The sequence below is a fragment of the Leucoraja erinacea genome, chromosome 40 (genome assembly GCF_028641065.1).
Source record: "Leucoraja erinacea ecotype New England chromosome 40, Leri_hhj_1, whole genome shotgun sequence".
NCBI lineage: Eukaryota > Metazoa > Chordata > Chondrichthyes > Rajiformes > Rajidae > Leucoraja > Leucoraja erinaceus.
In genome coordinates this window covers 5,409,771-5,424,793 of record NC_073416.1, presented here as the reverse complement: position 1 = coordinate 5,424,793, position 15,023 = coordinate 5,409,771, and the positions used below count along the sequence as shown (strand labels likewise).

Below are 15,023 nucleotides of genomic sequence, written 5' to 3'. Positions count from 1 at the left end.
TCTTGGGCAATGCTGCATCCAACTTCACAAGTCCTTCTGCATGGATAGGTTTTTATTAAAAACTGTTTGTCCGTCAGAAGTGACACAGCTCCATTAAAGTTGCTGGCGGGGGCTCAAGCTCGATATTGAGAACCCATGAGGATTAACTCGCAACTCAAGCATTTAATCTGTCCACTAATTAATGTCGATTTGAAGCAGTTCCAAGAATGTGGGAGTGCATTACAAGCAGGCAGCAAAACAGCTAAACAGCTCCCCACTGTTCACTGACATGACCATATACAGTGCTCTTTGCACACTATCTCGAGGCAAGTGAGGAGCTTGTCGCCAATGTTCAAAGATTGCTCGGTCATGCAAGGTATGAGGTGGGTAGGTCATTTCTGAGGGGACAGGTGTTTGTACTTCGTGCTACACCACAGCACCTTAGATAGGTACCTCTCTGTCTGGCAAGTTACCTGCTGGCTATTTAACGGAGGGTGAAGCACCCAAGCCTGATCTTCTCACATACGGTTTGCACTAAGAGTCACTGCAACCCTTCTCGTCTCTCCTTAACCTAATGGTGCTGAGGTCAATTGAGGGTTGAAGGAGACCTATACTTCCTTTAAATTTGTTTTAAGCGTTGGACTGGCTGGAGGTGCGGGCGTTAAATTCACCACAGGAGGGCAGTCCGCCTACGCTATGCCGGCCTGCACATTGATTTCAGTACATGGGTTTAAAATGCTAGCTGGCTGCCGCCTTGGCAATGGAGGCAGTTTTGGCCACACACTGAGACAGATGTTCCAATATTAACCACTGCCACAACCATCAGCGTTTGCTTGGTGGAACTGACAGCACCTTAAGGACTATGTGTATGTGGTTTATTCTGGACATTGGTTGGGGGGTGGGGGAGGGAGGGAGGGGGGGGGGGCATGCATATATAATCTGGAGCAGGATAGTATTAAAAAGGAGGTGTTGGATATTATTAGACTGCATAAGGGTGGATAAAGCCTCGTGACTGGATGAGATCTGTGGGAAGGGAAGAGATTGCTGGGCCCTGATGATGATTTTTTGCATCTTCACTTGCCATGGGTGAGGTGCCAGAAAACTGGAGGATAGCTAATGTTTTCCTGTATTTAAGAAAGGCAGCATAGATATGCCAGGAAATGTGTCAGTGGTAGGTAAATTATTGGAGAAAATCTTAAGAGGAAGGATTTGTGTACACTTAGAAAGACTGGCTAATCAGGGAAAGTCACTGTGGCTTTGTGCGGGGAAAATTCACTCAGTGGATTGAGCATTTGAGGAGGTAAGTAAGATTAGTGAAGGCAGGGTTGTAGACGATGTCCATTTGGACTTTAGTAAGACATTTGACAAAGTCTTGCATGGTAGGTAGTCCAGATGTTTACGGTACATGGGATCCAGCATGAGCTGGTTAATTAGATCTAAATTTGGCTTGGCAATAGGAGGTAGAGGGTAGTGACAGAAGATGTCTTTATGATTGAAAGATGTGACCAGTGATATATCGCAGAGATCAGTGCTGGGACCCTGCTTGTGAGATATTATTGACCTGGATGTGAAAGTAGAGCTAAGATTACTAAGTTTGTGGATGACATGAAAGTTTGTGGATAGCATGGAAGGTTACAGCAGGATATAGATCTGATGGAAAGTTAGTTGGAGTATTGGCAGATGGAACTTAATCACGACAAGTGTGAAGTGATGCATTTTGCAAAGTCCAATGGGGATAGGACATATTCAGTCGATGGTAGGGCGCTAAAGAATGTTAATGAACAGAGAGACCTTGGACCAGATGTGGGCAAATGGGATTAGTGTTGATGGAAAAAAGGTTGACATGCATGTAGTTGGCTGAAAGGGCCTGTTTTGTGCTGTACAACTCCATGACTTTACAGTGACATTAATTAAATGTGAATGAATATGCAATGAACTAATTATAGTGTTCAGTTGCAGATGACTCCATAGCACTTGGGCGTTTGTTGAAATGGCAAATGTACACTGTTTATTTTGATTCATGTGCATGTGTTGATTTGCTTTAATGGATGCAATGTGTGCGCGTTTAACATAGCCTTCCAAGAGCTGTCAGTATTCAATGCCTGTGCACTCCTCTAGCCTCATTCAAACATGGCACCTTTCACAGTGCATGCAGCACTCCCTCTATTGCACTGAGATGCTGGCCCAGGTTTTGTAATCGTCTGATCTGAAGGCAATAATGCTACTGACAAAATATGTTTGAAGAATACAGTAACACCATCTTATATAGATTGGCGTGATGAACCAGCCAAGATTTGAATCCAAAACTTAACCGTATTCAACTAACTTGCAGACCTTATATCATTTCATAGGCCAAGTATCTTATCCAATCTTATTTTCTTAATTATCCCCAGTATGGGGTGCTATTAATTTATTTTATGTGATTATTTTCCAACGATGATGGAAGATCCACATTCTTGGAAAACAGAGGAAACAGATCCCTCCTGGGTTTTAATTGATTGCAAGTTTAATCCGAAATTCTTTCTGCACCAGATGCTCTGGCGTGTCCATTGGGTTTTTAGACAGTTTAAATGTGGGTTTTATGTATGTTGACCATGACACATCCTGTGAAATATAGCAGCATTTGGCAAGAAAAAGGGGCGAGTTTTAAACTTTGAACTTTGATTAACTCCGGCTGAGAGCTGTGTGATTCCATAAATCTTTGCTTCAACTATTTTCCGAGCCCTTTCCTGTCAGGGAAAAATGAATTAAGGTCTCCCTCCTTCCTTTTTAAAAAAAAAATCTGCTTCTAATTTTTATCTTTGCTTCGTTAGTTTAAGGCAGCAATTGACATGGTTTATGTGACATGATCAGTCTGAAGAAGGGTCTCGACCCGAAACGTCACCCATTCCTTCTCTCCAGAGATGCTGCCTGTCCCGCTGAGTTACTCCAGCATTTTGTGTCTACCTTCGACATGGTTTACGTGTTTGGTAGTTATATTCAATGTTGCCAACATAATTCCTAATATTTAGACTTGATGTTGATATCCTAGTAGGAGTAAGAGTAACTGGGTCATGCTTTGAAACAACCTCCAGTCTATTTTGCAATTGCTATTTCTGGATTTTAAGGATATGGTGCAATTTTATAAAACCTAAATAGCGAGCTATCTTGCACAACCCTGTCAGATAATGTATAGTCGGGTTAATGAATATCTTCCTTTCTGAAGTATGAATCTACCAGTCTACATGTTGCTGTTTGACGGAAAATGTGAAAGACTGGTCACCCATTTCAAAATGAAAGGATTTGCTTCCCAATCCTATGTGTGGCCAAGTCTGGCAAACTCTTGACTTTCTCAACATCCACCACATAATGTTTCTGCCCCCACGGGGAAGACTTGGACCACGATCTTTGAGATGTTAACGATAAATAAAGTGCGACTGTCAATCCTTGTAAAAACAGCTACTTCGACAGCATAGTGGGCAGCTAATAGAGCTGTTGCCTCCCAGCTCCTGTGACCCGGGTTCAATCCTGACCTTCGCTGCTGTCTTTGCGGAGTTCGTATGTTCTCCTTGATTGCATGGGTTTCCTCTGGGTGCTTCAGTTTCCATGAACATCCCAAAGGCGTGGGTTGGTAGATTAATTGGCCTCGTAAGTAGGCGAGTTGTAGAATCTGGGGGGAGTGCACAGGAATGTGGAGAGAATAAAATGGAATTGGTGTTGATGGGTTGTTGATGTTCGGCTTGAACTCGATGGGCCGAATGGCCTGTTCCTCTGCTGTGCCTCTCAATAACTCATCTGTGCACAAGATATATGTTGGGTCAAGCACGATGCAGCTCTATCTGTTTTTCATGATATTGGTGGAAGAACAAATGTTGGCCTGGATGTTGAGAAGAACTCCCCTGCTCTTCCTCAAAATGACCATGGGATGCCTTGTGTCACACGGGGGTCAGATGTTGATCTTATTAGGTGGGTAGGGGAGTGGAGGTTAGCACATAAGGATGAATGTGCATGGGACCTTCTCTGTAGAAGGGACAACATGATACAAATCTTTGAGCTGTTAATGGTTGAGGAGAAGCCCTTTCTCATTGCTGGGTGAACTTCAGGAAACTATTAATTCTCAGTTTCAGAATCTAGAAGGAATATTCATGCACAAAGAGTTGCAAAAGTGGCGGGGAGCTCTCTGACTAAATATAGAGTGCTTGCAGCAGATATGAAGGGAAACCTGATGTCCAGATGAGAATGGTTGGGCACAGGGAGAAGGCTGGGGAAAGGTTTCCAAATGTAGAACAGAGGGGTCAAATGGCCTGTTTCTCTGCTTCAGATTCACTGTAAAATACCGTACTGTCCAATTAGCAGAGAAAAGTACTTTCAAGAAGCGGGCAGCAGCCATGACAAACACAGATCAAAACCAAATCGAGCCGGGGCCTTGCCAAATTTGTCTGGTTTGCCAGCCAAATTATCAATCAATTATTTGTTTTCATCCATTCTCCCCCTCTCCTTTCTCCCCTGCATGGTTGACTTTGCTAGGGTGGGACATGGGGTAGTGAAGGAGGGCACAAACCTGAGGGTGCCAGTTAGCTGCTTTAATTTGCTCAGAGGGTCTATATTCACTTGTGATTATCTCCTGACAGAGGTATTTTAAAGAGAGCTCAAAATAGCATTCTCTGTCCTGGGTTCAATTGTGGAGGTGAGGGTGGAGTTGGCAGGGTGAGGTTGTAGGGAAAGAAAGGCAACGAAGAAAGGGTGAAATTGATTGAGGCACAAGCCGACTGTTTTCAGTTCCCGCTCTCCCAACCTGCCAGAGTGTGCAGTGATGGGTTAACAGATCCTCTGATGTTGCAGGAGGTTAAGTGGAGAGGCTGAATTGGATGCAGAGTGCATTTTACTACTGCCTTGCAGGATGAAGAGATGGACAAATTTTCTGGCTGATGACAGTCCAATTTGGCCGCATACCTTGCAAGGAAATGTTTTACTTGGATCAAGATCTGGACAGGTTTAAAATTGAAATGATTAAAATGTAACCGTTGACTCGAGGCCCAGTGATTCATTCCAGAGGCATTTGAGTTTAAAGCTGTGCTGCTGTCTATGGGAGGAATTGTCCTATAGATCTGAATGCATGAGCTACTGATCGGTAAATGCTAGATAATTCGAACATCTTGTGCTTGGATTGGGATTCTAAACTCTGTATTATCCTTGGAACTTTACACAGTGTCAGTGAAGGAGGAAGTGGCTTGAAGACGAGAGAATACAGGCAGTGGTTTGGTCCTTACTCCTCCATGACTTTGATTGGAGCTTTCCTGGTGGGTATGGATAGAAACTGGCTGAAATGCCACAGTCAGTATATGGATCATTTGACAGCATATACTATGCGAGAGAATGCAAGGACTTTGGTAATGAAACCCACTGACTCAAGACTAGTCTGACCAAAAGTAATTCTGCTGCCATCTGACCCCTTAAACTGAGCGAACAATTTAGCTTTTGCCATAATTCTGGTTAGGCATTCTATGAAAATGTGCAAATAATTTGAGTCAGAGAGTCGTACAGCATGGACACAGGCCCTTCGGCCCAATTGCCCATGCTGAACAAGATGCCCCATTTACACTAGTCATACCTGCCTGTGTTTGGCACATATCCTTGAAGACATTTCCTATCCATGTACCCGTCCAAATGCATTTTATATGTTGTTATAACACCTGCTTCTATTACTTCCTCTGGCAGCTCGCTCCATATATCCACCATCCTCTGTGCGGAAAAAGTTGTCCCTCAGTTTAATATTAAATATTTTTCCTCTCACCTTAAACCTATGTCTTCTGGTTCTTGATTCCCCCACTCTGGGTAAAAGACTGTGTGCATTCTCACTATCAAATCCCCTCATGATCTTACATGCCTATGTACAATCACCCCTTATCCTCCTGCACTCCAAGGAATGAAGTCCTAGCCTGTCCAACCTCACCCTACAGCTTAGGCCCTCAAGACCTAGCAACATCCTCGTAAATCATCTCTGCACTCTTTCCAGCTGAACAATATCTTTCCTATGGCATAGCGACCAAAACTGAGCACATTACTCCAAATGCGGCCTCACCGACATCCTGTACAATTCTTTATCATCTTAATTTTTACTTGTCCTGGTGTAGATGTTTGCAGCATTGAAAGCCACTCAGCCCATCATAACGGTGTTGGTTCTTTGATTGAGATAGTTGTGTTCTTCAGTTACACCTTTAGTCTGTAAACCTAAAGACCCTTGTTTTCTAGTACCCGTCCAAATCCCTTTTAAAATTGGGAACAATTACCTTTTCAGGGAGATCATTTTAAATCCTGACAGCTCTCTGAGTGCAAAGATTTTCCGCATTTCTCACCAGCCACTAATCTTACATTTTTCTCGGTGTAAAATAGGAAAGGTCCCAAGGCAAATCTCTGTTCATCCGCACAGTCATTTCCTGAAGGAACTTGATTCAATTAGTCAAACCTGGCCTGCCCTTTACAGTTCCGCAATGAATACTTTTGATTAGTTATTCTCTATGTTTCTACACAGCCACTACTTTATTTATTTCCTACTGGGCGTTGCCAGTGAGGCCAATATTTATCTCTTAGTCACCTAATCACGCTGTAGTCCATCTGGTGAACATGCTCCCACAGTGTTGTTGGGGAGGAAGTTCCAGGATTTAGACCCAGCGACGATGAAGGAAAAGCAATACGTTTCCAAGTCAGAGTGGCGTGCAATTTGGAGGGGTATTTGCAAGTGGTGGCGTTCCCAAGTGCTTGAAACCCTTGTTCTTTTTGATGGTAGAGTGTGTGGTTTTGGGAAGTACCTTCAGAGTAGTCCCTTTTAGTGAAGTAAAATTTTCAGTGAATTTTGTAGGTACTATGAGCCGGTGGTGGATCAATGCATGTTTTAGGGTGGTGAATGGGGTATAATCAAGTGGGCTGATTTATTCTGAATGGTATCAAGCTTCATGAGAATTGTTGGAGCTGCACTCAGAAGCAAATGGAGAATATTCCATCCTATTCCTGATTTGTTCCCTGTCAATTATGGAAAGGCTTTGGGGAGTCAGGAAGTGAGTTGCTTGCTGCAGGATATTTGTTGTTCGTTGCTATAGTCTTCAATGGATTCCCTCCTGATGATGCACGGCTAATTTGTCCAATTGTTCCCAGATGATCGCTTCCCCCCTTTCCAGAAAAAAAAAATGGATGTTGCCGCCGTCTTTTTTTTCCACTTTCTTCCACAGAGTTCCAATTTGCTCAAACAGTTTGGAAAGGTATGTCTCACACTGCACTACATTTGGTATTCTGGAGTGCAGCCTTTCTGGATCTGAGAACAGGAAGAGTTTTACAAAATTTCACAGTTTCAACTGAGTTTCGACTGGAGAAGCTTGGATTTGGACTGGAGAGGCTTGGAGCAACGAAGGTCGAGAGGAGATTTGAGAGATGTGGATGAATCCATGATAGGTTTGCAGTAAACAGAAGGAAGTTATTTTCATTAGCAGATAGTTCATAGAAGGAGGGACATGGAACTATAACGATGGGCTAAAGATGGAAAGGGCAGTGGGTTGTCAGAAGAACAGCTATTTTATGCAGAAAATGGTATCTAAAATTCACTGCTTGCTGGAGTGATGGGAATTGATCCAGCCAGGGCTCTGGATAAGCTTGGGGAAAATATTTTGCAAAGCTGTGGAAAAAAATAGAGTAGGGAAAATAGACTATTCTACAAAGAGGTGATTTGGAGTCAATGGCCAGTCGGCTCGCTTCTGTGCCATTATAATTGTTTTTATATATTTTCATTTGATAGCTGTGTCAGTTTTATCTGCAATCAACTGTATGGCAAATGTCACAAAGTTCTGAATGTTCCAAACCAAAATTACCTTTGATAAGAACTTAACACAAAATTGGGAAAAGGGTGGGCCTCAGCTGTACTAAACAACTTGGATTTTCTCCAGCAGATAGGGACTTCCGACAATGTATTTGGATGTTTCGAGGGCAGTGGCTCTCTTCCAAGGCAAGGAATTACAATACAGTGCATTGTGTTTTTAGTTTATGAAATTAAAGAAGGCAAGTACAGATTATGTTCAAAACACACTGCCCATGTCCCCCTGGGTAGCACATGTTGCCTCTCGACGGTTGAAGGCTCCAGTCCCATTCAGAGACTGGAACACAAAGGTCTGAATTGATTTATTGCAGTACTGAGGGAGTGCTGCACTGTTGGAGATGCTGCCTTGCAGAGTTATTAAACTAAGACTTCTCTACTCTCCTTGAGGGCCAAAGATTGTATGATCCTGTTATGGGAAAAAAAACTGGGGAGTTCTCCCTGCTGTCCAGAACCACATTCCTTAAATGGGACAGTTTATTTAAAACAATCTGGTTGTCATCACTTTGCTGTTTATGGGAGCTTGTTGTGTACAAATTACCTGCTGCTTTTCATGCGTTACAGTAGAGGCCACTCTTCAGTTGACTCTAACAGGACTGGATTTATTGGAAGCAGGAAGGATGTTCCAGAAGGCTGGGTAGTCCATAACCAAGTATATTTAAGAATGAGCTTGATATAGCTGAAGGGATCAAAGGATTTGGGGAGAAAGCTTGAACAGACTGATAGATTTGGATGGTCAGCTATGATCATGTTGAATCAGGCTCAAGGAGCTGTATGACCTGCTCCTGCTCTAATTTTCCATGTATCTGTCTCTCCGCATCTAAAAGTTACTGTTGAATGTGCCTCCACTGTTCTTTCAAGATAGCAGGTTGCAGATTGTAATGGCTCACTGGTAAACATTCACCCTGGGTCGTTTGAGCTGGAGGCCCAAACCGCCTTCAAATCACTTTGCAAATATGTTTCTGCTGCAATCAACCCAACCAAGCTTTGGAAGTGAAACTATTGCCATGTTTCATGGTTAGTACGCGCCACCGTTCTCTTTGGACGGGCGTTAAAGATCGTCCGCACAGCTCGAGCCCGCGTCTGTTCGTTGGACTACGTACCTGCTGTGTGTGTGCGAGTGTCTTTTGGACTCCAGAACCCAAGCGGGGCATCGCCGTATATTAATCGGCATGTTACCAGTTCACTGCACAATTTATCCCGAAATTTGCGTTTTTGTTGGCGTAGTTGGCGTAAACCCCGCCACATGGCGCGGGCGCGGGCGCTCGCCAGGCGCCGCACGTGCAGCCCGCCAAGCGCTCGAGCCCGCACCCTGTGGCGGGGTTTACCTCAGGACGCCGCCTTTCCCAGCTCGGCCCGAGGCGAAGAACAAACGCTCTTCTAATCAAACGCGTACCATATTTATCCCGACCCCGCACGCTCTTTGGCTATCATGTGTCTGTCGGGCAATGTGTTTCTTTTGCGTGCAGAATTTCCGGTCACATTTGCTGAAGTGTTCTGCTCCCACAGAACAGCAAAACAAGTCTGTGTCCAATAGGCTGGCATTGACCACAAACTAAGCAGAGGCAGCTGCATAAACAGTCAACGAAAAACTGAGCAGAATGTACGAAAACATCGTTCCACGATGACTGGATGACACCACTTGCCGAGGGCAAAGGAAAAGCACACTGATGATGTCGCTCCAGAACTATTTGCTGAAAATCCCTTTTGCTGCCGTCTTTATTTCTCACGAAAGTGAGGAACTTAATGCTGGAAGCACTGTTTAAACCAAAACACAAAACTTTTCCAAGCAAGTTTTTCCACTGTGTTTCAACCAAACATTGTAGACTAAAGTCTGATACGTGGTTCGAGGCAGCAGATCACAGCTCCTGCTGTGTTACTCTTGGTGGGAGCCAGGTCTCCTTACAACATCCTAAAGTTCCAGTTAAGTTACTTTCCAAGTTGTAATGGAGGAAATACAGGTTGTGCACAGCAAGCTCCAGCAAATAACAATGTGAGAACGACCAAATAATCTATTTTAATAATGTTGAGTGAGGGACAAATATTTTCCGGCCTTATGGAATAATAACAGTACAGGACACAGAAGAGTGGCTGTTCATCTTGTGTTCATGCTGGAGCTGTTAGCTGAGTTTCACTTACTAACTCGTCAGGGCACAAAGTGCTGGAGTAACTCAACAGGTCAGGCGCAATCTCTGGAGATCATGGATAAGTGGCGTTTCAGGTCGAGACCCTTCATCAGGGAAGCTTTACAATCCGCATATCTTCACACCTGCCTCATACCTTCCATTCTTATGTCTGGCCTGTGCTCCAACCAACGATAAGTACAAAGTGCTGGAGTAACTCAGTGGGCCACACAGTATCTCTGGAGAGAAGGAATGGGTGATGTTTCGGGTCAAGACCCATCTTCAGACTGTGTTCCAACCAGCTACCTATCAAACCCCCCCTTGCCAATGTTGACATTTTAACTGCCATGCTTTGTCCTGCCTCTACCCTTTTCCAGCATTCTTCTCCCCCCTCCCTCCCCTACAATGTCTGAAAAAGGGCCTAAACCCAAAACGTCACATATACACGTTCTCCAGAGCTGCCCGTCTGTTACTCCAGCGCTTTGTGTCCTTTTGTGTATTAACCAGCATCTGCAGCTCTTTATTTCAACATCTGCTAATGTGTGATGTGTAGCCCAGTTGCTGTTCAGTGGAATTCCCCCGCCCTCTGATGGCGATTCACCTAGGCAATGGTGTTTCTTGAAGAACTCACTCCTCGAATCATATCCAGGATATGATTTCATAATGTAAGCCGCAGACTTTCCAGTGCTTTGTGAGGTAACTTTGAGGAACATATACATCGAGGAATTGTTTTTACAAGTGCTGTCATTGACTTGTGGACAGAGACACAGGCCAAAGCTTCCAAAAGCAATCTGATTCTCTTTTTGACATTTATCTGATTGTAAAGTATGATTTGTCCAAATGAGGAGGTCTTGAATCAATTTCAAAAAATACATTTTTTGAGCAATTTACATAGCATAGTTCCCAGAGGATTAGTTGATTCCTTCCAAACCTTCCAAAACATTTGAAAATACTCCATCGCTGAGGTAAGTACAAGAACACGGGACTAGGATGTTATAGCTATTACAGAAACCTGGCTGATAGAGGACCAGGCCAGGCAGCTCAATGTTCTAGTGTACAAATGCGTATGAATTTGTGTTTGTAAATAGGGAGAATAACACAGCAGTACTTGGAGAGTATATTTCTGGGGATCGTTCAACAAGGCTAAATGAGAAATGAGGGGTGATTATTTTGGAATCGTATAATAGGCCCCCAATAGTCAAAAAGAATTAGAGGAGCAAATATGTAGGGTGATCACATGTATTATTTTGGCAAGAATAATTGGTTAGTAATAGAGGGAGATCCAAATATTGACTGAGACTGCCATAGTGCTAATGGCTTGTATGGGCTGGAATTTGTTAAATGTTAAGGACAATTTTCTCAGCAAATATGCAGATGGCTCTACTAGAGATGATCTCCTCTTGTGGGAAATAAGGCAGGGCAGGTGACTGAAATGTTAGTTGGGGAGCACTTATTAGTTTTAAATAGAACTATTAAAAAAATAAAACTATCTATTAGTTTTAAAGCAGAGGAAGCAGAAACTGCACCCAAAAAAGAATGGTTTCTCCAACAAGATCCAGTAAGTGGAGTACAGTCGCGTATATTATGCATGTGATTAATCAATCACTTATTGACAGGAGCAATTACCCAATAATTTCCTCTCTGAGGAAAATGATGACCATAAACTTGATAAGTGAAGAGAAAATTTCTTCCCATCTCCTCACTATCCAATGTAGATTGTGGAAATACAATCACTTATCAGGAGGTGACCACCCTTATCCCCACCAAGCACATGGCAGCCAGGGAGCCATTAGGACATCCCATCCATGCTGGCTTTAGATCTCTAGGTGGTTCAATGAAGTGCCATCCTTAATCTACCAAGCCAAGAGAAGAGACACCCATCCATCATTTTTTGTGCTGTGATAACTCAGTTGAAGTAATTCAATGAATGAATGAAGGCTGTTTTATACCCCATGCACCTATTTGTAAAAGCAGCCTCAAACCACCACATAAACTTGCATTTCAGTACTAACATAAAAATCTCAATAGGAAGTTGTTTAAATAAGTTCTCAACATACGCTACAACTCTCCAAGGAAACCCTAGACTTGTACCTCTGAAGAATTTGAGCCATCATAGATCAATAGAAATACCACTTAAAAGACCCACTTTTTCTTTAAAAACCATTTAGTGCAGCTCACAGGAATTGCTTGGTTTATGTCGGATTTGTAAGGGACTCTAGTCCGAAACTTTGAATGTAACCATCTAATAGATTCCAGAAATGTGTGTTTTTAACTATTCATCTCATGCATTAATTGAGTTCCGTTCCATGTGCCTGTTCATTTACAGCGTGCATGCGTACATGAGTGAGTATCCTCGCAAAAGTTAACAATGTTGAGACAATTACTTCGAATTTTATAGGGTCTTGAAAGCAGTTGTTTAAAAAGACTTGGAATTCATATTGGCATTGCACAAGAATGTTGGCTGGGCACCGGAAGGAATGTTCTGTGTATACATCGTCACACACATTATTGCTGCCCCACGCAATAAACTGCAGCGATCTAACAAAAAAACTGTTGAAAAGATTTAAGATCTGTTATGTGAACAACACAAGCAGAAATGTCACTGTGAATGGCAGGTAGACCATTCCATGGCCTCTTTGGCTCACCAGGTAATTGCAGTGTGATATCTATATTACTAAAAGTCTGATCTTGACCGCTTTTGGCCCACTGTGCTGCGATTTCCGAGAGAACGCCGTCACCTACAGCCGACATTTTTGGCCACCTCGCTGAGAGCCCCCCTCCGCCTTCCTGGACCAGAGGATTTTTCCCATCTATGAAAAATCAGAGAGATATTAATGTTTTTTAAAAATTCCCCATTCTCTCTGCTGCCCCCGCTGGCGGCAGGGGGGATTGTGGAGGGACTATAAAAACCGGAAGTGTAGTGCCTCACTCAGTCTCCGCCAGACCCAGGAAGCGAGAGGGTCACGGCTCTCTGAGCTGCGAATAACACTGAACGCACGTCTACTCCACGGTGAGTCCCCTCGATGTGGTTGTCAAGTGGCTGCTGCCAAATTGTTTGCCACACCTTTTAAAAAGTTTGTGTTCACAAAATGAATTTTGGTTGTCAGGTGGCTGCTGCCAAATTGTTTGCCTCGCCTATTAAAAATATTGTGTTCACAAAATGAATTTTGGTTATCAGGTGGCTGCTGCCAAATTGTTTGCCTCGCCTTTTGAAAAATTTGTGTTCACAAATGAATTTTGGTTGTCAAGTGGCAGTTTTCGGATGGATTAAGCGTGAATAAACATTTTATTAGATCAGGACTGTTTAATTGCAAAATTGGCGCTCATTCCGTGACTTCCGCTTAATGGCAAGAAGGCGCCGATGACGTCATTTCCAGTTAGCGTCAAGATGGCACTGATTGCGTCATTTCCGGTTCGTGGCAAGATGGCGCTGACTGCAGAAGGCACAGAGTGAAGATGTCGTTGAATGATTCAAGACAGCTTACTGCTCTGTCTATGGTGAGTGTTTTTGTTGGACGTTATTTACAGCACGTTTTTGCTTCACTAGCAGCCGCCTCTACAGGAGGCTTTAAACGTTTGAATCATTCGGTTTACACACTGTATGTTCACCACGTTCTGAAGTTACTTGGCATTTTAGTATTGGTTGTGAGTCTGTGTGTGTGAGTCTGTGTGTGTGAGAGTCTGTATGTGTGTGAGAGTGTGTGTGAGTGTCTGTGAGGTGGAGAGTGTGTGTGTGTGATCAACAAATAATAAATAGTACAAATAATATAGTATTTCATAGTTCAGAGCTTATTTGTTATGTTTAATAGCCTGATGGCTGTCAGGAAGAAGCTGTTCCTCAATGTGGATGTTACAGTTTTCAGTTTACAAAACAAAAGTCAGACGTGACTCCAGAAGTCGGGCATAAATCAGCCAGTCCATGAGCCGTGATTCAGTCTGTCAGTCTAGCGACCATGAGTTAGTCCCTAGGCAGTGAGTCCAGAGACCATGAGTGGGTCACTCACTGCCGCCTCCCCCCTCCACTGGCATCCCCACCTCAAGATGCTGCCCTCCGCCTGGCTATAGGATGCTCCCCCGCCTGAAGCCGTCCCCCTCCCTCGGCTGCAGGACGTTTACCACCCCCAGGGCGGAAGTTTGCAATCTTCACGTGGTCCGCCCTGTTTCGACTAATGCAATCAACTCGACGTGCACAAACAGAAGATCAAATAGAACAAGTTGTCCTACAACTGTAGGCTGTGCACGCCACACGGAAGAAGAAGCCACCCCGACAGCCCCGTCTCAAAAGAATGTTTTGCACAAATTCTTCCGTGAGTCCAGAGGATTGAGAATTACAACAAATTACAACCGCACAATCTCTCTATATTAAATTTTTTAACAACATCAAATAGCCATCAAGATGCAGTGAGCAGCAGAACACAAGAGACACAAGAAAGAACGTAATAATTCTCATCTTTAACATTTAATTTGTTCATATATTTTAAGTGTAATTCACAACTTAAACTTTAATAAATCGTTTTCCCACTTTTCATGCCTGCGTGTTCTTCATCACAATGGGAACCTAATAGGCAGGAATGGCTGCTCTGTGGGAGAGCCGCTAAGTGTGCATGGGGGTAGGTTGTAGCGAGATGGACTGAATGTGTGGGGGGGAGGGGAATGGCAAGGAGCAGAGTGGGGGGGGGGGGTGACGGGAGGAGGGGTGACTGAATGAACTGCCAGCGTACCAGGCGTGAGTGACTGCACTGCCAGCCCACCAGCCGTGAGTAAGTGAACTGCCAGCCCACGAGCCGTGAGTACTGAACTGCCAGCCCACCAGCTGTAAGTGACTGAACTGCCAGCCCAATAATCCATTCAGTCCACCCTCTCCCCCTTCTCTCTCACACAGTCTGTCACCTGTTTTGGGCAGAATTTCTGTCAGTTTCTCAGCTGCCAGCCTGGCAGGTCCGAGTGACTGTACTGCCAGGCCTCAGTGACTGAGCTGCCAGCCCAAGAATCCATTCGGCCCACAATGTCTATACTAGCCCTCGAAACCAGTACCTTTGGCCCACAACACGCATACTAGCGCAACAGAAAGCCCCCCCCCC

General features: G+C 43.9%; 1 protein-coding gene and 1 long non-coding RNA gene across 3 annotated transcripts in view; one reads left to right on the top strand and one right to left on the bottom strand.

Moving 5' to 3' along the window:
- Positions 1 to 13,247, bottom strand: part of LOC129714663 (uncharacterized) — a 29,263-nt gene extending 16,016 nt beyond the window's left edge. The window contains exon 1 of the long non-coding RNA XR_008726369.1: positions 8,923 to 13,247. This is a non-coding gene — a long non-coding RNA (uncharacterized LOC129714663). The remainder of the gene's footprint in view (positions 1 to 8,922) is intronic.
- Positions 1 to 15,023, top strand: part of tns2a (tensin 2a) — a 148,308-nt gene that overhangs the window by 11,298 nt on the left and 121,987 nt on the right. The gene's annotated exons all lie outside the window — the stretch shown is intronic.